The sequence below is a fragment of the Ovis canadensis genome, chromosome X, assembly GCF_042477335.2.
Source record: "Ovis canadensis isolate MfBH-ARS-UI-01 breed Bighorn chromosome X, ARS-UI_OviCan_v2, whole genome shotgun sequence".
NCBI lineage: Eukaryota > Metazoa > Chordata > Mammalia > Artiodactyla > Bovidae > Ovis > Ovis canadensis.
Window position 1 is genome coordinate 5,998,100 of NC_091727.1, and position 27,437 is coordinate 6,025,536.

Sequence of the window (27,437 nt, forward strand, 5' to 3'; positions counted from 1 at the left end):
CAGAAATGCAGGCCCACGACTGGCCCCTATACCAACAGAGTCAGCTCTCTGGCATCAAAACCCAAGATCCTCTTTCAGCAATTTCGCCTGGAAATCTCGGTGCTGACAATGATCTTTAAAAAGAACTAGGTTAGTGTGGTCAACATTTTCCCATACACATATGTATCCAATCTCACACTGTACACCCTAAACTTACACAGTGTTATATATGTCAATTATATCTCAATAAAGCTGGGGGGGGGGAAACTGCTATAGGATTTGATAACAACAGTCTTTTTCTTGTTCCATGCAGACTTCAAGGGGCAAGCTATTTCTTCTGAGAATATTCTAGATTTTATATTCTTTAATATTGAATATAAAAGATTCATTCTTGGTTCCTTAATGAAAAAAACTGTTAAGCTCATCAGTGCTTTTCTAAGACCTGTACAAGCTTGTCCCAAGTTTATTAGTGTTCACCTCTCCCAAGTATGTTCTAAAACAAATGTATAGATTTTCATCAATATAGCAATTCTAAAAGAATACCATTTTCGAAACAGTAATGAAATAATTTAAAAATTTAAATGAAACAGTGTAAACACTTGTCCACCTTATATACTTTATAAACTCCCTAAAGAGTTAATTTGTTTGCTAAACCTTAAGTCCAATGCTTTATCCTCTAAGCTGTCTTCATTCTTTTCAGGACTGTGGCTCCTAGCCAAAGAAGTTGGTGCTTAGCCATTTAATAAATATGTTTAGTCCAACTTCTTCTCAAGACTACTCAAAATGAATCAATGGAACTCTTTAAAAATAACCTACAATTTTTTTTCATCTGAAAAAGTGTCATATGATGGAGAAGGACCACTCCACAAGACTAGGGGATTTCTCCCAGACAGAGGCTCAGCTCCTGACAAGTTAAGTCTCCATCATTTCATTCGGGAAACATCCAACAAGCATTCATTCCATATAAAAACTGTTCAATGCAATGTGGCTAAAAAATATCGCAAAATAATTGTGTGAATCTTTCTGTCATTGCTGAGTGTGTAAATTAGGAAAACAAGGTATTGTATGTACACACTTGCATTTTCACAATATAGACACTAGTGTATTAAAAAGTCAGTCCTCTCTAACGTCCATATTGCCAAATAACCATAATCCTGACAACCTGTGGAAAAAATACCTTACAGAACACAGACATTATTTACAAAAAGAGGCGAATGTCTGAAACACTCATGGCAGAGATACCTGTGTGTTATGTGTTAGTCGCTCAGTTGGGTCCAACTCTTTGCGACCCCATGGACTGTAGCCCACCAGGCTCCTTTGTCCCTGGGATTCTCCAGGCAAAAATACTGAAGTGCGTTGCCATTTGTCCTCCAAAAAGGCTGATGAAAGTGTGTAAAATCAAGGAACTACATTTATCTTCTTTTTAATCCACAATCTCCATCTGTCGAGTCTAGCATCAGTGTATGCAATTTAAAGCTCTATTTTAATTGCATGCTTGCTTCTTTTCCAATCTCCACTACTCAGAAGCATTTAAATAAACACATCAAAATATTATTAATGACAGGCAACATTTTCTTTTAGTAATCTTCCCTGTAGATGGTAAACAACCTGCCTGCAATGCAGGAGACCCATATTCAATCCCTAGGTCAGGAAGATTCCCTGGAGAAGGGAATGACAACCCACTCCAGTATTCTTGCCTGGAGAATCCCATGGACAGAGGAGCCTGGTGGGCTACAGCCTGTGGGGTTGCAAAGAGTTGGACACAACTGAGCAACTAACGCTACTGCTACTACTGTGAAAATTACAAGAACAACCTAGATGTAAACATTTGAGTAAACCTTTGCAGGATGAGTTTGCCAAAGCTCTGTTTCTTTATGATGCTACCGGCCAGATAAAATGATTTCAACAAAAGCAAAAGATTTAAAAAAAAAAAAGACAGCCATTTCTCTCACACTTCAAAAAAGAGTAGAACACTTCCTGTTTCTCCAAGCAATAATAACGATAAAAGTTTGCCAAAAAAGGTAGCCCCCAAACCTCTCTTCCACGTGTGAAGGGAATTGTTGTTCAGTCATTAAATTGTGTCTGACTCTGTGACCCCATGGACTGCAGCAGGCAGTGAAGGGAACAGAAGACAAATAATACTATAAACAGACGACTGCAACTTTAAATGCCCTGATCACATACTGCCTCAAGCTATGAATTAATCAATAAATAACAGCAATCAAAACGAATGTTCTAACAAGTGTTTCAGGCTTTCAAGTTTTAGGATGATCAACTGTTTGAAATCATTTCCTTCTAGGCTACTGATTCAAACTAAATGAAGAAAGACTTCAAATTTCAAAGAAACCAACCACCAAAAGAGCTGAGTGAGCTAATCACATCGATCGTCATTTGGAATGGAGCTATGGATTTCTGTTTTTACTTAATCTAGAAAGATACCCCGTAGTAGTGTATGGATGTAAGAGGTGGACTATAAAGAAAGCTGAGCGCTGAAGAATTGATGCTTTCGAACTGTGGTGTTGGAGAAGACTCTTGAGAGTCCCTTGGACTGTAAGGAGATCTAACCTGTCCATCCCAAAGAAAATCAGTCCTGAATATTCATTGGAAGGACTGATGCTGAAGCAGAAACTCCAACACTTTGGCCACCTGATGCAAAGAGCTGACTCATTTGAAAAGACTCTGATGCTGGGAAAGATTGACGGTGGGTGGAGAAGGGGATGACAGAGGATGAGATGGCTGGATGGCATCACTGACTCAATGGACATGAGTTTGAGTAAATTCTGAGAGTTAGTGATGGACAGGGAGGCCTGGTGTGCTGCAGTCCATGGGGTTGCAAACAGTCGGACATGACTGAGTGACTGAACTGAACTAGAAAGATATGATCACAGTATCGCTTGCTCAGATGATAATTATGTATTACATTACTATTTTAAGACATACAATAATACAAGACATATTCATACAATATTCCCCTCATGGAATAGTGGGCAACGAGACTCTGACATTTATTACATTTACTACACTACTCTCAGCATTGGGTAGCAGCTCAATAATCTGACAAAGTGAAATGTTGAATAAATGCATTGATAAACTGAAATGCTTTTATAATCAGTACTTAGGGTTGGGACACCCAAACACCAATACTTTCAGGGACCAGGCTCACAATGAGTATGAGTGAAGGGGGTATATTGTGGACAACTGGAGGTGACAAAAAGAATGGTCAACTGGACAGGTCAGCCAATTATCTAGGAAACAACTGCTCTTCATGGCCTTCTGGTCATTTTCCAGAACTGCCTTACACTCACTTTATACAGTAGCCATCAATGGATAATTTACATAAACCCTTCCAACTTTGAAATATATTGTATGACACAGTACAGGCCTCCTGGGTGGCTCAGACGGTAACGAATCTGTCTCCAATGTGGGAGACCAGGGTTCGATCCCTGGGTTGGGAAGATCCCCTGGAGAAGGGAATGGCAACCCACTCCAGTATCCTTGCCTGGAGAATCCCATGGACAGAAGAGCCTGGTGAGCTACAGTCCATGGGGTCACAAACAATCGAACATGATTGAGTGATTAACACACACACACACACACACACACTGTACAGGCCTCTTTACTGTAATTTATTTATAAGATACTAGACAACTTATTTTCATTACTCTAAATATGTGGTTCTGAAATGGGAGTGATTTTGCATTCCTGGGGTGAAGGGTTACTAATACACACACATACACACACAAACACACACACTGTACAGGTCTCTTTACTGTAATTTATTTATAAGATACTAGACAAATCATTTTCAATGCTCTAAATATGTGCTTCTGAAACGGCAGAAAGTGAAGAGGAACTAAAAAGCCTCTTGACGAAAGTGAAAGAGGAGAGTGACAAAACTGGCTTAAAGCTCAACATTCAGAAAACTAAGATCATGGCATCTGGTCCCATCACTTCATGGGAAATAGATGGGGAAACAGTGGAAACAGTGTCAGACTTTATTTTGGGGGGCTCCAAAATCACTGCAGATGGTGATTGCAGCCATGAAATTAAAACACTTACTCCTTGGAAGGAAAGTTATGACCAACCTAGGTAGCATATTCAAAAGCAGATACACTACTTTGTCAACAAAGGTCTGTCTAGTCAAGGCTATGGTTTTTCCAGGGGTCATGTATGGATGTCAGAGTTGGACTGTGAAGAAAGCTGAGTGCCGAAGAATTGATGCTTTTGAACTGTGGTGTTGGAGAAGACTCTTGAGAGTCCCTTGGACTGCAAGGAGATCCAACCAGTCCATTCTAAAGGAGATCAGCCCTGGGTGTTCTTTGGAAGGAATGATGCTAAAGCTGAAACTCCGGTACTTTGGCCACCTCATGCAAAGAGTTGACTCATTGGAAAAGACTCTGATGCTGGGAGGGATTGGGGGCAGGAGGAGAAGGGGACGACAGAGGATGAGATGGCTGGATGGCATCACCGACTGTATGGACGTGAGTCTGAGTGAACTCCTGGAGTTGGTGATGGACAGGGAGGCCTGGCGTGCTGCGATTCATGGGGTCTCAAAGAGTCGGACACGACTTAGTGACTGAACTTACTGAAATGGGAGTGATTTTGCATTCCTGGGGTGGGGTGTTACTAACACACAAACACACATACACAAATACACACACTGTACAGGTCTCTTTACTGTAATTTATTTATAAGATACTAGAGAAATTACTTTCATTGCTTTAAGTATGTAGTTCTGAAATGGGAGTGATTTTGCATTCCCGGGGTAGGGGGTTCCTCACACACACACATGCACAAACATACACACTGATACAGGTCTCTCTACTGGAATTTATTTCTAAGAAACTAGACAAATTATTTCCATTGCTCTAAGTATGTGGTTCTGAAATGAGAGTGACTTTGCATTCCTGGTGTAGGGGGGCATCTGGCATTGTCTGGAGTCATTTTATATGTTTTGATTAACAAGAGAGGTACTGACTTCTTGTGGGTGAGGCTATGAATACTGTTTAAACATCGTACAACATCCAGATAGCATTCTTGTGATAAACTTATCCAGCTGCAGATGTTAACAGTGCCGAGGCTGAGAATTTCTTAACAACAGGCAAAGTGGTAATAGATTTGGTCCTGAAAAACAACCTTCCCAGAGTGGAGGAGAAAATGCTACTTGGGACTCTGACCTCTAATATGGAACCATTCTACGTATCTTGGACACATTCATCTTACCAAGTCATGGTTCTGAAGATCTGAGGTCACTGGTACAATTCAGTTCAGTTCAGTTTAGTCACTCAGGCATGTCCCCATGGACTTTGTGACCCCATGGACTTCAGCACGCCAGGCCTCCCTGTCCATCACCAACTCACGGAGTTTATCCAAACTCATGTCCACTGAGTCGGTGATACCATCCAACCACCTCATCCTCTGTCATCCCCTTCTCCTCCTGCCTTTAACGTTTCCAAGCGTTTTCAAAAGAGTCAATTCTGATACAATCAGTCAATAATTATTCAATCTAACCCAGAGTAGATGGGTTTACATTCATAGTGAAGAAAAAGTGTTAGCCACTCAGTCGTGTCTGACTCTGTGCAACCCCATGGTCTGTAGCCCGCCAGGCTCCTCCGTCCATGGGATTTCCAGGCAAGGATACTGGAGTGGGGTGCCATTCCCTTCTCTAGGGGATCTTCCTGACCCAGGGATCGAATTTGGGTCTCCTGTATTGCAGACGGATTCTTTACCATCTGAGCCACCAGGGAAGCGCTTATATTCCAAACACCTGGTCAACCAGCAGATCCTGCCCAATTAACACTTTCAATATCCCATGAATTGCTTCCAGTGAAGCTAGTTGCTTTTCTGTTCCCTAAACCCCAAATCCTTTCTAACCCCATTTTTGTTATGATATGTCTTCCTTAAGTGCTTCCCTGGTGGCTCAGTGGACAAAAACTCTGCCTGCAATGCAAGAGACCACGTGCAGTGCAGAAGACCCAGGTTCAATCCCTGGCTTGGCAGGATCTCGTGGGGAAGGAAATGGCAACCCACTCCTGCAGAATTCTGGCCTGGAGAATCCCGTGGACAGAGGAGCCTGTAGGGCTACAGTCCAGGGGGTCACAAGGGCCAGATATGACTGAGAGACTAAACCAACCTGTCTTCCTTGCAGACAAGCTATGCTGTTCCTCTCAACTCAGACCAAACCATCTATTTTTGGCCACTGCTGTGCACAAAGCACAAACTGATTTCCCCTCTGTGCAACCAGGTAGGATTTAGAGTTTCCCCCAAGAATGCTCACATTGCTGACTGGTGGGAGTCTATGACTCATACTGAAGTTATAGTATCTCCAAGTCCTGGTGAGGGAGGAACGTGTCTGCTAACCCTTATGTAACCCTTCACAAGGCATGTGGGACAGAGCATGCCCTCAGAGAGTACCGTCTACGGAAGAAGCCATGGGCATCATGGAAAGGAAAGTCTTGGTCTGAGGCTAACTTGACCGTGTGTCTACTCTACAACTGAGAAAATCACACCAACTATTCAGTTTCAGCTTGCTAATTCAACCGCTTCATGGATCACAGCCTTGATGTGGCAAAGGGGCTTGTGCAACTCAGTGGAGCTATGAGCCATGTCACGCAGTTCACCAAAGATGAACGGGTCAAAGTGAAGAGTTCTGACAAAATGCGGTCCACTGGAGAAGGAAGTGGCACCCAACTGCAGTATTCTTGCCTGGAAAAACCCAATGGACAGAATGAAAAGGCAAAAAGACAGGACAACACTGGAAGATGAGCCCCCGCCACCCCTGCCAAGTGGGAAGGTGTCCAATATGGGGAAGAGCGTATAAAAAAGCAGAAATATCACTTTGCTGACAAAGGTCCATAGAGTCGAAGGTATGGTTTTTCCAACAGTCATGTACAGATGTGAGAGTTGGACCATAAAGAAGGCTGAGTGCCAAAGACTTGATGTTTATGAACCATGATGTTGGAGAAGACTCTTGACAGTCCCTTGGACTGCAAGGAGATCAAACCAGTCCATCTTAAAGGACATTGACCCTGAATATTCACTGGAAGGACCGATGCTGAAACTGAAACGCCAGTACTTTGGCCACCTGATGCAAAAAGCTGAGTCAGTGGAAAAGACCCTGACGCTGGGAAAGACTGAGGGCAGGAGAAGCGGGGTTGGGGCAGGGGTGGGGGGTGTGGGTTACAAAGGATGAGATGGTTGGATGGCATCACAGACTCAATGAACCAAAATCTGCATAAACTCCGGGAAACTGGAGGACAGGGAAGCCAGACACGCCGCAGGCCAGGGGGTCCCACAGACTCAGATACGACGTAGCAGCTGAACAACAATAATGCAAATTCAAACATGAGAACACAATCATCCACGTCAGCTTGCTACAGTCTTGCTGAATGAGACAGTGTGCCCAGATCTTTACAGACTTCTGGAGCACGCGTAGAATGATTTGCTCAATGGAGCCTCATGGCAACGAATCGATGGAGGCAACATTGAGTACTACTATTCTGTTTTAGAGAGAGGAAACTTCTGTTTGTAGAGGCTGAGGAAAGAAAGCAAGTAAAGATAGTTGAGACTGTGGGAACTGGTGTCTGGAAGCACGCTCTGGCCCACTCAAAGGAATGTTATTTCCACTATAAAGCACTGCCCTATTTCTGCCCTGAGCTAGAAGGGCTTAATGAGATGATATATGCGAAAGGGATTTTGAAACTGAAGAGTACTCCGTCAATCTATGAGATTACTAACTTATTATGATCCCAAGGAGGATTCACTTCCAGAATGCCCTAGGTGCTAAAAATTCCAAAGATTTTATGTACACCACAGATAAAGAGATCCACCTCTCATGGGCCAAAGTACTGACAAAGAGAAAAATTATTGATATTGCTTTGGTGAACCTCCATCTTCACAGTATTTAGCACAAAATCCCATACCTTACATTAACCCAAAACTTTCTCAAACGTACAGCAAAGGAAATTATATTACCTAAACAGCAATCAGAAAAAATTTCTGAGACAAAAGTGTTCTGATGAAATTCAAATTTTCATACACACCCCATTCTCAAGGAAATAGAACCCATAAATACATTATGTTAAATAGATAGACAGCCTCCCAGGGGGCACTAGTGGTAAAGAATCCACCTGCCAATGCAGGAGACACAAGAGATGCAGGTTCAGTCCCTGGGTTGGGAAGATCCCCTGGAAGAGGAAATGGCAACCGACTCCAGTATTCTTGGCTGGGAAATCGCATAGACGCAGGAACCTGGAGGGCTACAGTCCATGGGGTTGTGAAGAGTCGGACATGACTGAGTAACTGAGCACAGATAGATACAACCCTCCTAAAAGTAAAGCAGCTAGCATTCTATACAGTTCAACCTGTTCAAACTAACATCTGCTAAATCAACAGACACGGATTCATGCTTCCTATGTTCTAACTGCTCATCTACTCACTATGGTGGGGGTAAACATAGTTGAAATTCGTCCAGCCCTGAGGCGGTCTGCAACCTCCATGGGAGAAAAGCACACGAATATATCAGCCTATAGCAACAAATACTGATGCTTCTGAACTGTGATGTTGCAGAAGACTCTTGAGAGGCCCTTGGACTGCAAGGCAGATCCAACCAGTCCATCCTAAAGGAAATCAGTCCTGAATGTTCATTGGAAGGACGGATGCTGAAACTGAAACTCCAATCCTTTGGCCAACTGATGCGAAGAGCTGACTCTTTGGAAGGGACTCTGATGCTGGGAAAGACTGAAGGCAGGAGGAGAAAGGGACGACAGAGGATGAGATGGTTGGATGGCATCACCCACTCAATGGACATGAGCTTGAGCAAAGTCCGGGAGTTGGTGATGGACAGGGAGGCCTGGGGTGCTGCAGTCCAGGGGGTCGCAAAGAACTGGACACGACTGAGCAACTGAACAACAATAACAATAGCAAGAAGGTGTACAATAAATGACCGAAGAAGAACATCCCATGAGAAGCCAGAGAAGTGATATGTTGTTCCATATGCGTTAAATGGAGAAGGTGTCACGTGAAGAGCACGTGAATCAGCTTAGAAGGATGAGGACAATCTGATCCCTGGTAAGCAGGTTTGGGGCCTGAACAGGACTGTAAATATGTGGAGTATGAAAGCTAAAAAAGAGAAGACGCCATAGAACACACGGCTAGAAGATGGCCCTTGGAATGCAACAAGAGCCATTGACAGTCTTATTGGGATGGCCAAAAAATTTGCTCAGGGTTTGCCATGAGATGTTACAGAAAAACCTAAAAGAACCTTTTGGCCAACCCAACAGAGCAGAGTCGCTCGCCCCTGCTTAAAATGACTCGAGTGTTAGAATGGGAGGTGGAGCAGGGAGGTGAGATACACAGGACACCAAACCAGAGCACAAAAATTATTATAGTGTCTCACAAACATTCTCCCTACCACTTGCGTGTCGACATGCCATTTGGATGGCAGACGACGCTGAGTGAAAGGCAGAGAAGAATCAACCAACCCGTGGATGGCAAAGTCGGAGAAACAAGAATGGCAGAGGCACCCAACTTGCTAATCTCCACCCGAAGGGAGCTGAGGGCATCAGTAAGACGAAGGGTGCATAGGGAAAGGGCTGGAAGTCAACATTTAACGCGATGAGTCCGAGGCGTTGAGCGGATATCCAGGGACGGTTGCCCACTGAACTGCACATCCGTGGATCCGCAGTTCTGCAGAAAGGGTAAAGAGAGCGAGAAACAGGTACAGCATATGTTTTCTTTCTTTCTACATCATCCATTCATTCTTTTTTCATAAATATATGCTACTTTCCATTACCACCGTGTCATGTGAAGCAGTGGTTCTGCTTAATTTATAAACTATACACACACACACACACACACACACCCTATCTTCAAGTTCTTCGCAGTCTAGAGAGGTAAACAAGTCACTGAGAGGCAAAAAGCTAAGATTCACATCAAAAGGAAGTAGAGGAAATGTGAAGATGGTGTGTAAAGGATTTGGGGAGCTGTGACATGTGAGCGCTAGAATGGCAACATTGGAGGTCTCATGGTTCCATAGAGCATTCTTGTGTGATCTATCGTGTCCCCTCTTTTTCTTAAATTAATGTTTATTGGAGTATAAATGCTTTACAATGTTGTGTTAGTGTCTGCCGTAGGTCAGAGCTGGAGAAGGAAATGGCACCCCACTCCAGTATTCTTGCCTGGAGAATCCCATGGACAGAGGAGCCTGGTGAGCCACAGTCCATTGGGTCACAAAGAGTCAGACACGACTGAAGCGACTGAGCCTGCACCCACGTGTGGCAGAGCGAGTCAGCTGTTCAGTTCATTTCAGTTGCTCAGTCGTGTCCGACTCTTTGCGACCCCATGAATTGCGGCACACCAAGCCTCCCTGTCCATCACCAACTCCAGGAGTTCACTCAAACTCACGTCCATCGAGTCAGTGATGCCATCCAGACATCTCATCTTCTGTCATCCCCTTCTCCTCCTGCCCCCAATCCCTCCCAGCATCAGACTCTTTTCCAATGAGTCAACTCTTCGCATGAGGTGTCCAAAGTACTGGAGCTTCAGCTTTAGCATCATTCCTTCCAAAGAAATCCCAGGTTTTATCTCCTTCAGAATGGACTGGTTGGATCTCCTTGCAGTCCAAGGGACTCTCAAGTCTTCTCCAACACCACAGTTCAAAAGCATCAATTCTTTGGCGCTCAGCTTTCTTCACAGTCCAACTCTCACATCTATACATGACTACTGGAAAAACCATAGCCTTGACTAGACAGATCTTTGTTGGCAAAATAATGTCTCTGCTTTTGAATATGCTATCTAGGTTGGTCATAACTTTTCTTCCAAGGAGTAAACGTCTTTTAATTTCATGGCTGCAATCACCATCTGCAGTGATTTTGGAGCCCTAAAATATAAAGTCTGACACTGTTTCTACTGTTTCCCCATCTATTTCCCATGAAGTGATGGGGCCAGACGCCATGATCTTCGTTTTCTGAATGTTGAGCTTTAGGCCAACTTTTTCACTTTCCTCTTTCACTTTCATCAACAGGCTTTTTAGTTCCTCTTCACTTTCTGCCATAAGGGTGGTGTCATCTGCATATCTGAGGTTATTCATATTTCTCCCGGCAATCTTGATTCCAGCTTGTGCTTCTTCCAGCCCGGTGTTTTTCATGATGTACCCTGCACATACATATACATATATCCCCTCTGTTTTGGATTTCTTCCCACTCAAGCCACCAAAGAACAGAGTAAATTTCCCTGACCTATACAGTAGATTCTCATTAGTCATCTGTTTTATACACAATAGTATGTATATGCAGGCTTAGTCTCCCAATTCACCCCATGTCCTTTTCCCCACTTTGGTATCCAAAACGTCTGTGTCTCTGTTTCTGCTTTGCAAATAAGTTCATCTGTATCCTTTTTCTAGATTCCACATATAAGCAACATTATTCAATATTTTTCTCTGACTTCCTTCACTCTGGATGACAGTCTCTAGGTCCAGCCACATCTCTGCAAATGGCACGAGTTCATTCCTTTCCATGGCCGAGGAGTATTCCACTGTGTGTATGTACCATTTCCTCTTTATCCATTACTCTGTCCATGGACATTTAGGTTGACTTCATGTCTTGGTTACTGTAAACAGTGCTGCTATGAACCTTAGGGTACATGTATCTGTTTGAATTATGATTTTCTCCAGATATATGCCCAAGGGTCAGGTCATATGGTCGTTCTTTGTTGAGCTGTTTAAGGAATCTCCATACGGTTTTCTATAGTGGTTGCACCAATTTTCATTCCCACCAATGGTTCAAGAGGGTTGCCTTTTCTCCACACCCTCTGCAGCATTTACTGTTTACGGATTTTTTGATGATGGCTATTCTGACTGGTGTGAGGTCAGAATATATTCATGACAGTTTTGATTTGCATTTCTCTACTAATGAGTCACCTGAGCATCCTTTCATCTGTTTATCCCCTCTTTTTGTATTAGTGCATGGGGAGGCTGACACAGGAGGAGACACCAAAGAGAAGAGACCAGAACATATCAGCAGGTAAAAAGAAAGCAACCGATGGAGGTGGTCTGACTGAAGGGCTAGGAGAAACACGAAATCAGAGAATGCTCCAGGGGTTCCAACATGGAAACAGAATTTTAGAGAGGCAAGTATCTCTGGTGGCATCGAACCCAACCATGCCTCTTGCAGATTTGGGAACTAACACGTGTTTACAGGAGCAATGGCTGGGTAGCGGGGTTTATGTCCACGGCTCCATCTGTGGTTGGACACAAACCATTCAGTTCACTGCTGAGCTTAGAGGATGTGAGAATCTGGATGCAGACACAATGGTCATGAGAAGCACACTGTGTCCACAGCTTTCCAATATGGTGGGAAAGCGCTAATGACTAGACGTGTGCGCCTTTCTAGGTGCAAGTCTTGTGACTAAGCTTGAGAGGTCACGAGTGGAAAGGTGACACAAAGTGAAGGACTCAGAAATGGATGGTTCCAGGCAGGTCTGAGGTTTCTGATACATCAAAGAGTAACCTGCACCGTGGCCCGCCAGGTTCATCTTTTCCATAGAATTCTCCAGGCAAGAATACTGCTATGGGTTGCCATTTTCTCCTCCAGGGGATCTTCCCAACCCAGGGATCAAACCCATGTCTCCTGCATGGCAGCTGTATTCTTTACCATCTGAGCCACTAGGGAAGCCCCTGCTACTCCCACAAAAGAGAAATACTTGCCTTAGAAGATTCTTGCTAAAACAGATTTGTACAGACAACATTTTTAAATGCCCACACAGTGGTGGGTATTCAGGAAATCTGATTCTCTTCCATTTCTAAAAGACCCATAAGGAGAATTTATTTTCATTCTCTCGGATTTCCTTGATAACTGTTTTTTTTTTTTAAATTAAAGACATGATAATTTCTTTTAATTCTAGTCTCTCAAGCCTGTTTCAGTAATTGTTTCAAAACTCCCAACTTCTTAGCCCCAAGTCCAACAGCTGTGGTTGGGTGAGGTGTCAGGTTCTTTGGTGTGGCTGGAAGCTGGAATCAGAAGGAAAATTTTGGAACCAGAGCACTGTACCATTTATAGGATATATAGAATGCTCTCATACACAAAACATTTCTGTTGAATAGTGATATATATTCATTTTTGCCTGCATGTAAAAAATAAATTTGGAGTTTCACACACACACCAAAAAAATCCACTTTTCATTTCACACAGGTATATACTCAAAAAGTTGATAATAATGCTCTCAACAGACATTTCCAAAGACCTTTTCTGTTTTCTGAATTAAGGGCAGCAAGTTTCCTCGGAAAACTATGGATCTTTTTTTTTTTTTTTTTGTCCCCAATGGAAAGCATTTTTTCCCCCAATATATTTCCTAAAATATGTGTACTGTGCTGGCTTTAGAAGTCTACATGGACTCTCTCCAACTCTAAATTGGTAGAGAAATTGTTGCAATCCTGTTTGTTGAAAAGTGTACCGTGTCTTGCCAAAATAATGAAATCTTTTGGCGGTCGGCCCGCGGACGCACAGCTGCACGACCAGCAGAGCCTAAACCCGAGAGACCAGCCCGGCTCTGCCGTGCCACGCCACCTCCCGCATCTCACATCAGAGCAAGTCAGCTTTCTCTGAAACACTCAGAGGACAGTCACTCTCCCACCGTGATGACTATTGAGAAAACTGGGGTCTCATGTTATCACAACTCCTGAACCCAATAAAGGGGATTCTAACCATCAAGAGCTCTCTTGGTGGCAATGAAAATAGAAACAAACAAAAAATTAAAATGGGAAAAAAAAAGTGAATCAAGGTAGCTATTATCAGAACACCACCGTCTCACTGTCCTTTTTTTATCAGGTCAACTGTGCCAATAGACATATCATCAAGTCTCGTCAAACAGATCCTTCAGGGGAATTCTGTTTATTGATGACCAAGCATACTTTCTTAGCAGCCAGATTCTCCACCTGGTCCTTTGCTATGGCATTTTTTGGCACAGTACTGAAAGCCCCAATAACAGCCCATGGTTACTTCTCAAGTTAAAAAGATATTATGTATACTTGGAACTTGGGCCTCCATGATAGCTCAGCTAGAAAAGAAGCTGCCTCCAATGCAGGAAACCCTGGTTCGATTCCTGGGTCCGGAAGATCCATTGGAGAAGGGATGGGCTACCCACTCCAGTCTGCTAGGGCTTCCCTTGTGCTTCAGCTGGTAAAGAATCTGCCTCAATGCAGGAGACCTGGGTTTGATCCCTGGGTTGGGAAGATACCCTGGAGGAGGGAAAGGGTACCCACTACAATATTCTGGACTGGAGAATTTCATGGACTGTATAGTCCACGGGGTCACAAAGAGTTGGACACGACTGAGCAACGACTGAGCAACTTTCACTTTTTATACTTGTAACTTACATAAGGTTGTACATCAGTTCAGTTCAGTCGCTAAGTCATGTCCAACACTGTAAACTAACTGTACTCTAATTTTTTAAAAAATGAATGTATCAAGTATTCTTAAAACTACTCAGAATCACAAACTTTGCCTGGAAAGTCGGACAGGACTGAGCGACTAAATGACAACCCATTTTCAATAGCAGGCATCACGGAAATCTAGTATGGACATAGATCTGTTGGCAAAAGGTGATTTAAAAATAGTAAAGGGGTGATGGGAATTTGCTATATGACTCAGGAAACTCAAACTGGGGCTCTGTAACTCCCGAGAGGGGTGGGATGGGAAGGGAGGTGGGAGGGCGGTTCAAGAGGGAAGGGACATAGGTATAAGTATGGCCAATTCCTGCTGATGTTTGGCAGAAACCAAAAACACCATGCTGTAAAGCAGTTATCCTTCAATTATAAATAAATAAATGTAATTTAAAAAATCAAGATAGCAAAGTGGCTATGAACAAGTTGTGGGAAGACATGGAGAGTCAAAGGTGGAGGCTCAGGACCCGAAACCTCATACTGACGGGAGGGCGGGTCTTCCCACACAATGGTTCACAAGAACCTTCCAGGCTCTGCAAAGGTGTATATAAAGGTTCTGCAAACAGCTGTTTTTTAAAATCTTTTTATTTGTATTGGGGTAGAGCCAATTATACAGCCAATTATAGTCATGCCAAAGAATGTGCAATCTACCACACAGTTGCACTCATCTCACATGCTAGCAAAGTAGTGTTCAAAATTCTCCAAGCCAGGCTTCAATGTGAACCACGAATTTCCAGATGTTCAAGCTGGTTTTAGAAAAGGCAGAGGAACCAGAGAACAAATTGCCAACATCCGCTGGATCATGGAAAAAGCAAGAGAGTTCCAGAAAAACATCTATTTCTTCTTTATTGACTATGCCAAAGCCTTTGACTGTGTGGCTCACAATAAACTGTGGAAAATTCTGAAAGAGATGGGAATACCAGACCACCTGACCTGCCTCCTGAGAAATCTGTATGCAGGTCAAGAACCAACAGTTAGAACTGGACATGGAACAACAGACTGGTTCCAAATAGGAAAAGGAATGCGTCAAGGCTGTATATTGTCACCCTGCTTATTTAACTTGTATGCAGAGCACATCATGAGAAACGCTGGACTGGAAGAAACACAAGCCAGAATCAAGACTGCTGAGAGAAATATCAATAACCTCAGATATGCAGATGACACCACCCTTATGGCAGAATGAAGAGGAACTAAAAAGCCTCTTGATGAAAGTGAAAGAGGAGAGTGAAAAAATTGGCCTAAAGCTCAACATTCAGAAAACAAAGATCATGGCATCTGGTCCCATCACTTCATGGGGAATAGACGGGGAAATAATGGAAACAGTGAGAGACTTTATTTTGGGGGGCTGTAGATGGAGAAGGAAATGGCAGCCCACTCCAGTATTCTTGCCTGGAGAATCCCAGGAATGGGGGAGCCTGCTGGGCTGCAGTCTCTGGGGTCGCACCGAGTTGGACACGACTGAAGCGACTTACCAGCAGCAGCAGCAGCAGATGGTGCAGATATAGATGTCCACTGCAGATGGTGACTGCAGCCATGAAATTCAAAGACGCTTGCTCCTTGGAAGAAAAGCTATGACCAACCTCGATAGCATATTAAGAAGCAGAGACATTACTTTGCCAACAAAGGTCTGTCTAGGTAAAGCTATGGTTTTTCTAGTGGTCATGTATGGATGTGACAGTTGGACTGCAAAGAAGGCTGAGCACTTAAGTATTGATTCTTTTGAACTGTGACGTTGGAAGAGACTCTTGAGAGTCCCTTGGACTGCAAGGAGATCCAACCAGTCCATCCTAAAGGAAATCAGTCTTGAATATTCATTGGGAGGACTGATGCTAAAGCTGAAACTCCAATATTTTGGCCACCCAATGCAAAGAACTGACTCATTTGAAGAGACCCTGATGCTGGGAAAGATTGAAGGTGGGAGGAGAAGGGGATGACAGAGGATGAGGTGGTTGGATGGCATCACTGACTCAATGGACATGAGTTTGAGTAACCTCCGGGAGTTGGCGATGGACAGGGAGGCCAGGCATGTTGCAGTCCATGGCGTCACAGAGTCGGACACGACTGAGTCACTGAACTGAGCTGAACTGATAGTCAATTAACAATGTTGTGATGGTTTTAGGTGGACAGCAAAGGGACTCAGCCATACATATGCATGTATCCATTCAGGCTGCTACAGGACATTGAGCAGAGTTCCCTGTGCTGTCCAGCAGGTCCCTGTTGGTTCTCCATGTTAAATGCAGCCATGTGTCCATGTCATCCCCAAATTTTTCCCCCTGGTCACCATAAGGTTATTACAGAGTATTGAGCAGAGTTCCCTCTGCTGTCCAGCAGGTCCTTGCTGGTTCTCCATATTAAACACAGCAGTGTGTTCATGTCCATCTCAGACTCCCTAACTATCCCTTCCCCCATCTTTCCCCCTGGGAACCATAAGGTTATTACAGAGTATTGAGCAGAATTCCCTGTGCTATACAGCAGGTCCTTGCTGGTCACCCATGTTAAATACAGCAGTGTGTCCATGTCCATCCCAAGCTCCCTAACTACCCCTTCCTGTATCCTTCCCCCCTGGTAACCATAGGTTATTACAGAGTATTGAGCAGAGTTCCCTGTGCTACACAGCAGGTCCTTGCTGGTCACCCATGTTAAATACAGCAGTGTGTCCATGTCCATCCTAAACTCCCTGTCTCTTTCCTCCATCCTTACCTGTCAAACAGGTGTTTTAACAACAGTCTCAGGAACCCTGATGGTGCCAGAGTAGCCCTGTCAACCTGGAGTCCTGGGGAAACTCCATGGTGGGTGTGTGATGACCCCAATCACCCCTTCCCTTGTCTGAGTTTCCAATTATAAACACAGGGAGTGATTTCACGCAGCCCTATGGTCCAGTTTGCCTCTGAAAATGTGCCTCCTTCCTTTGTACCAAAGAAACCCTCTACCAACATCGAAGCAAACTGTCTCACAGTGAAACCAGGAAAGGATAAGCCACTTGTTGCGCTGCTGCAAACCACTCAATGATCCATCCCATGAAATTATCAGCTTTCAGCAGTATTTGCCCAAGCTGCCTTAAATTCATACCTAAATTCTGAAAGCGGCAGAAATCAGCCCTTCCCTATTACAAGTCCAGTAACAGGAAAAATTGATACTGCTGTTTGGCCAAAACGGGGGCATAAGAGAAGGGTGATTTCATTGATTTTTCAATCTGCCCCATTCCTCATCCTGACATCATCAACTCCCTGAGGGCAATGAACTGTAGACGTGGGCGGTCCCAGCAAATAACATGCACGAGAAGACAGCCTTTCCTCTGGGAAAATAAAACATGTATATTTCATCGGCGTGGGCAGAAAACCAACAACAGCTAAGAAATATGACCTCTACGTCATTTCAAAGCCAGAAAGACACACATATACTCTCACGTGCAACACATATTTTTTAATAGTTTGGTTATAGGCATCTCTGTCTTCTGCAGGCTACCAAATCAACCAGTCCTCATTCTCCACGAAGGACCCCCAGGTAATCAAAGTAACTCGGGAAAATCCATCACCGCAATCAGTCAAGATTTCACAGGCTTAGAACCGTCCTGTGCTTTCATTCAGTCAGACTCTCTGCACAACTCGACGGGGATGCCCAGTCACAGCATCCCGAGAGCTTAACCAGCCGGGTCCCCGCTCTGCGGTGAAAAGCCAGAGTGTGTAATCCGCCCAGCATGCTCCTGACAGCTCGGAGGCCAGGTCTGAAAACCCTCCTGACATGCCACACGCCAAGCAAGATTAGGGGCCCCCCTGCCTTCGTGTGATGTTGAGATGTGAAGTTGGTCCAGCGCTGATCCTTACCCCTGAACATATATATATTTTTTCACCTGCACATTTTCTTAACAATGCACAGATCTTAGGGAATCATGTCATCAGCGGTGTTGGAGAACCGTGTCAACGGTATTCCCTCGCCGGGTGGTCTGCTGTTTGTCTGCTCTTACAAAAGGTGCCTAAGTCAACTGAATGACTCTGCATGGGGCCCTATGTTCCATCTCATGGAGCAGCTTTGGAGCTTATATATATACATAGCATATGTGGTGTGAGTTAGGAAGATTATTTATATGAGCAACGCCTAGGTGCATGGACACTGCAGCTACTTAATTCCAAGCAGTTGGATGTATCTGCCTGGGAGATGAGTGACTGTTGTAGCAGGTCTCCAGCAAGGACAGGGGAGCAGGGCAAGTCCTTCCATTTGCACAAATCATCGGGAGCATTGGCGTTAATCCTTTGCAGAGAGAAGCAGCGTGTTACCACTGACGGCTTAATCTGTATCCTTGTGGTCGGGCTGTCTGACCACATCCAGCTCCAGGAAGGCATGGCATGCTCCTGAAAAGACTGGGGAGGCAAGCAAGGTTCGTGAGGACTTCTGTGTTTCTCTCATGCCAGCGGGTCAAGTCAGCCCAGCTTTGTGGACCAAGATGGGCTTCGAGCACATTACGCCATCCCTGAAGAAACCCATTCAAGGGGGGCTGCTTGAACTTGAGTGAGTTGTAATATCTGTAACTTTCCAGAAGCTGAAAGCCCTGGAGAGGGGGGATATACTTTAGTGATGTGTGGGAGACCCTGTTTCTATAGAACCCATTCTGCCCTTAACCCAAACTCAGAACACAGTGAGTTTCACTTGGGTGTTTCATTTCGTTGTCCTTTTACCCAGAAAAGAGTGGTACCGAGGTTCTTCTATCCAGTGGAACTCCACCCTGATAAAATAACAATGAAAGCTACCTCCATCCATCCACGATGACTGGAAAAACCATGGCTTTGACTATGCACACCTTTGTTGGCAAAATGATGTCTCTGCTTTTTAATACGCGTCTAGGTTTGTCATAGCTTTTCTTCCAAGGAGCAAGCATCTTTTAACTTCGTGGCTGCAGTCACCATCCACAGTGATTTAGCAGCCCAAAAAGATGAAATCTGTCACTGTTTCCACCTTTTCCCCACCTTTTAACTTCTGCCCCACCTTTTAAAAACCTTGGAGAGTGTTGAAAGTACAAGAGTGCACATTCAACACCCATTACCCACTTCTCCCGGTAGGAAAGGAAATGAAAACTACATTCCCCAGATGACCTTGTCACAAAGACTCGGAACGTCACTTGGCCGTGCTGGTGAACCCACCGAGGCCACCTCTAAAGGAGGAAGATGCTGTTTCCTTGCCTGCCCGCTCCCCACCCCCCATCACCGTTTCTGCTGTACAGAATGTGTGGACCTGTCCAGGATTTCTACTGTCATCCTCAAATCTCTGCTGCTCAGTTTCTGGGTATCTGGAGAGTCACAGGGGGAAGAACCCTAGGCCTGAGATCGTTGTTCCAGAGAGATCTCTAGGGACACCAAGAGGGTCAGCTCTGTACTGTTCTCAACGCGCCTCTGGAGGTTTAGTGGAGAGCCTAATTCCTTCCGCACTTACATTTTAGAAGCACTTGATTCCCTGGATTAAACTCCTTCCAGTGTGTATTTAACTTCTATGCAGAGTACATCATGAGAAACGCTGGGCTGGAAGAAGCACAAGCTGGAATCAAGATTGCCGGGAGAAATATCAATAACCTCAGATAGGCAGATGACACCACCCTTATGGCAGAAAGTGAAGAGGAGCTAAAAAGCCTCTTGATGAAAGTGAAAGAGGAGAGTGAAAAAGTTGGCTTAAAGCTCAACATTCAGAAAACGAAGATCATGGCATCTGGTCCCATCACTTCATGGGAAATAGATGGGGAAACAGTGGAAACTGTCAGACTTTATTTGGGGGGGGGGCTTCAAAATCATTGCAGATGGTGAAATTAATAGACGCTTACTCCTTGGAAGAAAAGTTATGACCAACCTAGATAGCATACTGAAAAACAGAGACACTACTTTGCCAACAAAGGTCCGTCTATTCAAGGCTATGGTTTTTCCAGTGGTCATGTATGGATGTGAGAGTTGGACTGTGAAGAAAGCTGAGTGCCGAAGAATTGATGCTTTTGAACTGTGGTGTTGGAGAAGACTCTTGAGAGTCCCTTGGACTGCAAGGAGATCCAACCAGTCCATTCTGAAGATCAGCCCTGGGATTTCTTTGGAGGGAATGATGCTGAAGCTGAAACTCCAGTACTTTGACCACCTCATGTGAAGAGTTAACTCATTGGAAAATACTCTGATGCTGGGAGGGATTGGGGGCAGCAGGAGAAGGTGATGACAGAGGATGAGGTGGCTGGATGGCATCACCGACTCAATGGACGTGAGTCTGAGTGAACTCCGGGAGATGGTGATGGACAGGGAGGCCTGGCGTGCTGCGATTCATGGGGTCGCAGAGAGTCGGACACGACTGAGCAACTGAACTGAACTGAACTGAGTGTGTGCACCTGGCCTGGTTGCTTCTCTTTACTGACACTGGCTGACCCAAGCCACCAAGATGATGGCTGTGCATTCAAATCTAACCTTGATGCCATCAACAACGCAAAGAACGGAGCCACGGCTTTACAAGTCATCCCTGTAAGTGGATAACCACTCTGGTACCTCCCTACCTCCCCTGCATACTATTTGTTGGGCCACATCTGTGTGTCCAACACCCAGAGACATAAAGAGTTAGTGGACACACGAGACAGACAGCCTGCTTCGATGGTGAGTGCGATGGAGGAAAAGTTAATTAAGCGTAACACTTGGGATCGATACCATGGAAGAAGAAGGGAGAAGAGAGACACACAGACACAGACAGGGGCTACATCACCCTAGCATAAAGCTGGACAGAGCTCTCTCGATGAACAGAATGCCGAGTGGGAGGAAAATGAGTAGCAGGAGCAAGTGGGATGTTCTTGTTGGATCCGACCTTCAGAGGCATGAAGATAAGGTTGTAAATTTCAGCAGTATGGATCCACCCCCAACAGTTTCTGCTGGTTTGCGAGAAGAAAGACATAGATGATTTACAACACACAGGCTTCTCAGAGTAAACTTCAGCTGTTGGCAAGCGAGAGCTGGGATCTTAGCTGTCCTTGGAGTAATTACTGAATGTGTTTCCAGAAACACAGCAGACATGATGTCAAAGTGTAAAACGGAGGCAAGAAAACGACTCTGTTATTAAAGAAATTTATGCTCCCTTTATCGAAGACAAATGATCTAGCTTCCGTTCCTCCAAACACCCAGTGCCGTTTATAGAACCAATTGTTTAATCATCTAATAAATACAGCATAGACAGTGCTGCTCTATGAAACAGGAACGTTATTAAGTAAGAGTCTGCACGCTTGAAAATAACGTGTGTTAGGACACTCCTATATTACAAGAGACATGTGTTGTGTTTGTGACATAGCTGGTATATTAAGACTGCTTCTTCGATTTTAGGGGAGCTTAAAAATGGTCTCATTCACACATGAGAGTGTTTCCAAATTTTAGATAAGGTGTTGTTGCTCAGTATGTCATGTCCGACTCTTCATGCTCCTATGTCCTGCAGCACACCAGGCGTCCCTGTCCTTCACTATCGCCTGGAATTTGCTCTAACTCATGTCCATCAAGTCGGTGATGCCATCCAACCATCTCATCCTCTGTCGTCCCCTTGTTCTGCCCTCAATCTTTCCCACCATCAGGGTCTTTTCCAATGAGTCGGCTCTTCCCATCAGGTGACCAAAATATTGGAGCTTCAGCATCAGTCCTTCCAATGAACATTCAGGACTGATCTCCTTTAGGATGGACTGGTTGGATCTCCTTGCAGTCCAAGGGACTCTCAAGAGTCTTCTCCAACACTGCAGTTCAAAAGCAGCAATTCTTCGGTGCTCAGCCCTTTTTATGGTCCAACTCTCACATCTGTACGTGACTACTGTAAAAACCACACATCTGACCATACAGATAAGGTGCACAAACCCCACAAATCTGAGTTGGCAGCTCAGTGCAACTGAGACCACTCACTCTGGTAGGATAAGTGGCTGCAGACACACAAAGGGAAAAGCAAAGGCTATTTCTTCCGCGGGTTCTATTATTTCCCGGGCAACTCCTTCAGCTTATTGTCCACCTGTTATCTCCTGAGAGTGACCAAGAACACGCTGCACCTGCAGAGCGACGTTGCAGCGACCTCAGCCGGACACTGCTGGCTGATGCTCCACGGAACCACACCACCGACGGCCGACCACCGCTTTATTCCTGAGCGCACCGAAGGAAGGCACTTCCACACCCTGAGGAACGTTCTGCTTCTGTGTCTTTTCATATGCTCTCAACATCTGCACGTGTTGATACAGAACATTAGCACCTTGCACCCGAGTCATAACTTTACCTCGGGAAATGTGAGCGACTCAGACATACACTTGACTGCAAAGAGCACTCCGGCCACTGCGGGAGGCACAGCGTTCTAAGTACTTTTAGACTCAAGACTTGTCTTTTCCATGAAGGGATGAGCTCCTCTCCCTTCTGTTATTTTTATTATTATTATTTTTGGAAATGAAGTTGCCACTGCTGTTTGTTAATGAGACGAAGCCAGGGACCCTCCGGAGCAGAGAACCAGATTCCCGCTGCAGCCCACTCCCACCCAGAGCGACCCAGGGAGAACAGAATGCTCTTGTGCCCCACCCCATGACGGGTCCTCGGGAGCTTTGCAGACCACCTAGCAATCCAAGAAGGGGGGTGGAGGGCCCGGCCGCCTTTGTGTGCTGGTCAGTATTCTCTGTGTCCTTTCTCCCTTCCTCCCTCCGGGGGCAGCAGCATCGTTATCACTGCCCTGCATGGTTAGGCAGCCGGAGGCAAAGGGCTTTTCTCTCCGAATTTCACGGCCTGATAAGATGCTGGGGGCTGTTTCCCCCGGGGACCTGAAAGCCCTCCTTTGTGAGCTGCTGGAGGGTCAGGTTAAGCCCTGCGTTTTGGCAGCAGGCATCTGTTTGTCTTCAGCAAGGTCTCCTAAGGGGAGGGAGAGAGGGGAGGCGGGGTAGGGGAAAGGAAGGGAAGTCCTCTCTGAAAGCCGTCTTCTGGGTGGGGAGGTGCAAATTCCCTCCTGCCACTCAGCAGAAATCGGGCATATGTAAAAGGGCTGCCCCTCACAAGGAGAGCCCCCCACAACAAATCAGCTCGATTAGGTGTGATGCCCAGTCTTCGTCCTGCAGTCTCAGCCCTCTCTTCTTGCTCGAAAGTGATAAGTGAGGCAGAACCTTTGCTCACACTTCTTCATCGGCAAGAAGAACTGCAGAAAATAGTATTGGAAATATTGAAGATCCATTTCTTAGGGTTTTTTTTTCCCCGCCGTTTGCAATAAAATCGTACATAGAAGTTGGAAATGAAGAAATATTTGCTATGCAAGGTTAACAAAGAGGCCATCCTATCTAAAGACAGTCTCTATGAGAAGAGCTTCAGAGGACGTGGTTAATATTGAATTATTTCTGTAAGTTATAGCTGGGGCTTCCCCAGGGGCTCAGCGGTAAAGAATCTGCCTGCCAGTGAAGGAGACATAAGAGACGCGGGTTCGATCAGCGGGTCGGGAAGATCCCCTGGAGGAGGGCAGGGCAACCCACTCCAGGATTCTTGCCTGGAGAATCCCAGGGACAGAGGAGCCTGGTGGGCTACAGTCAGAAAGAGTCAGACACGACTGAAGCGACTGAGCGGGCATGCACGCATAAATTAAAGCTACAATTTCCACTGCAGAAAGAAACTAAAGGGGAGAGATGGCCCCCTAAAAAGTTAGATCGCTGAATATAACCCAAACCAGTAGTTCAAAAATAAGAGTTTTCTAAAGTCATTATAATCAACAGAGCAGTGTTTTTCCCATTTTAACAGGACTGTACTTCTTTCTTTGATGTTAAGGCTGTACTTCAATAGCTCAGCTGATGTGAAGAAAAAGAAACATTTTTAAATTATGAGAAAGCTACCAGAAATAAGTAGGTTAATCAGACATACAGAATGCCCAAAAAGCAAAGAATTTTACAGGGAGGAAAGCAATATAAATTACTATATTTTATGAGTCTGAAGAGTCATTATATATATATACACACACACAATTTATATATATATAAACTATCATGTATAATATAAAGCAGAAAAGGCAGTGGCACCCCACTCCAGTACTCTTGCCTGGAAAATCCCATGGGCGGAGGAGCCTGGTAGGCTGCAGTTCATGGGGTCGCTAAGAGTTGGACACTACTGAGCGACTTCACTTTCACTTTTCACTCTCATGCATTGGAGAAGGAAATGGCAACCCACCCCAGTGTTCTTGCCTGGAGAATCCCAGGGACGGGGGAGCCTGGTGGGCTGCCGTCTATGGGGTCGCACAGAGTCGGACATGACTGAAGCGACTTAGCAGCAGCAGCAGCATAATATAATGAAATTATATTATAATGTATTATGTCTAAAATATAATAATAGATTTTATATATCATATTATATATAATCATATATAATATAGTATAATACATAATAATCACATACAATGTATATTATAATGTAATGTATATTACAATCATATATAATAGAAAGTATGTATATGAAATTATATAATATATAAAGTATAGTATTATAATAATATAACAATTTATATATCATATATAAGTGAAAGTGAAAGTGAAGTCGCTCAGTCATGTCTGACTCTACGACCCCGTGGACTATAGCCCACCAGGTTCCTCCATCCGTGGGATTCTCCAGGCAAGAATACTGGAGTGGGTTGCCATTTCCTTCTCCAGGGGAATCTTCCTGACCCAGGGATCGAACCTACGTCTCCCGCATTACAGGCAGACGCTTTAACTTCTGAACCACCAGGGAAGCTCTATCATATATAATGTAATGCAATTAATATATCATATATAATACAATACAATGTAATATAATATGGTATAATAATATACCATGTATAATATCATCTAACAATATATATCATGCAATATTATAATATATAAATATATATAATTATATATATATATAAGACCATATACACACACACAGAAAAACAAAAGCAATACACTGCCAACTATCTAATTTGCCCTTGGTGAGCAAGGGAGCGATCAATAATCAGACGTGTGAGAAGAGAAGAGTTTTCAGGGAAGTGGTCAGTGAAATAAAAGAACGATCCTTACCCTCACCTTTCCAGCACACTATTCTTCCCTAGGATCCTTTCCCCCCACTCACTGAGGCAGATGCAATTACTCCACCAGTCTTTCTAAAAGAAAGACAGTATCAGTGGAAAATCGATCTCAGTTACAGCTGTGCTCCTCCCTTGATTCATTGGAACACTGTCAAGTACAAGACCCGAAAATCCAAAGAGTGAAGAGCGAATAAAACACACGGGCATGCACACAGAAATGCACACACTAGTTTATAGGAAACCACTGCAGACACACCAGAGCCCGCGAGGTACAGCTCAGATCCGAAATGCAGACCCCAGGTACGCCCGTGTGTTCAAGCGAATGTCACTCTGACGGAACCTGGGTGTGTGCAGGAAGTCTATTCATCATTTCTCAAAGAATTAAGTGAATTTCCTCCAAAGCTGATTTAAGGTGAGTGCTTAGTGCTCCAGAAAGACATCCACTCTGGGTTTGTTTTGTTACTGGTTTTTAAAATATTTTATTTGAATTAATCTATTTTTTATTGAAGGATAATTGCTTTACAGAATTTTTTTGTTTTCTGTCAAACCTCAGCATGAACCAGGCATAGGTATACATATATCTCCTCCCTTTGGAAACTCCCTCCCATCCCACCACTTAAAATCGTATTTTATTGTTAATTGCAGGATAATTCCTCTACGATATTGTGATGGTTTCCACCATACATCAGCACGAACCAGCCATAGGGAGACATACGTCCCCTCCCTCCTAAACCTTGTTATTATTTTGATATTGGGCGTGAGTTTTATTACGTCAGGAATTTACAATGGGGATAAAGGGTGAAAAAGGTCATCTTAGTATTATAACAGGCAACTCAAAGTATAAATTTAATGCAAAAATTTCAGGATAAAAATACGTCTAATAGGTTTGTAACTCTACCCACACCACTCAAAATTTGTACACAAATGTTCGTGAGAACACTACTCATTAACAGTCAAAAAGTGGATACCATCCTAACGTGTATTAACTGATAAAGGAATAAATACATGAAAATGCACAGTGGAATATTACTTGGCGATGAAAAGGAGCGAAACCCTGATATGATCCATGAGACAGCAAAGATGAGCCTTAGCAATATTGTAGTTGGTGAGAGAGGCCAGGCACAGACTCTGTAATGCCGTCTTTACGAAAAGTCCAGAAGGAGCCAGTCCACACAGGGACAGAAATTAGACGAGAGGTTCTCTACGACTGGGACGTGAGAGGGAAAAGGCAGTGACTGCCAACATCTACGGTGCTTTTCTGGGGGTGGTGTTGGAAATACCCCGTTATTGCGCAATTGGTTTCACAAGTCTGTGGATACACGAAAAACCAATAAATTCTGTAAATAGGTAAACTGCACGGCATGTGAATCATACCTCAATAATGTTACTATTTCTTAAAAATTATGCTCATAAATTCATCAGTATATAATTTTTATTGAATAGGAATTGAAAATGAAAGTCCTGTAGGTTGAGGTTTGCCAGAAAACAGTAAGATTCTGTAAAGCAATTATCCTTCAATTAAAATAAAAACAAAAAAATTAAAAATGTAGTGCTCTTTGTCCCATTTTGAACAGACTCATACTGGCAGGCAGCCACCTCCATTCCCTTCAGTGGACTGAGCACGCACATCAATCTTTCTCAGTGTGGGGGCATGGTCCTCCCATCTCCACTCCTCACCAAGACTGGGGTCATTCTGAAGGAGCACCCCGGAAGAGGTGTCAACAGGGACTCCGCGGTGATGCTTACGCAGGCCGCACTTGAGGACCAGGGCCCAGATGATAACCGTGACTTCAAGTCACACCCAGTCCAGAAGAAAACCTGGCCACACAAAACTGGGGCTCTTTTGGGGACTTCTCTGGTGGTCCCGTGGTAAAGAATCTGCCTGCCAATGCAGGGGAAGTGGGTTGAGTCTCTGGTCTGAGAACAGCCCACATGTTGCACAGCAACTTAGCTTGTGTGCCAGAATCATTCTGGAGCCTGTGCTCTGAAACAA

General features: G+C 44.3%; 1 protein-coding gene across 6 annotated transcripts in view; it reads right to left on the reverse strand.

Annotated features, from left to right (window-relative positions):
• The window catches only part of ANOS1 (anosmin 1), a 222,339-nt gene that overhangs the window by 93,507 nt on the left and 101,395 nt on the right, over positions 1–27,437 (reverse strand). The window lies entirely within an intron of this gene.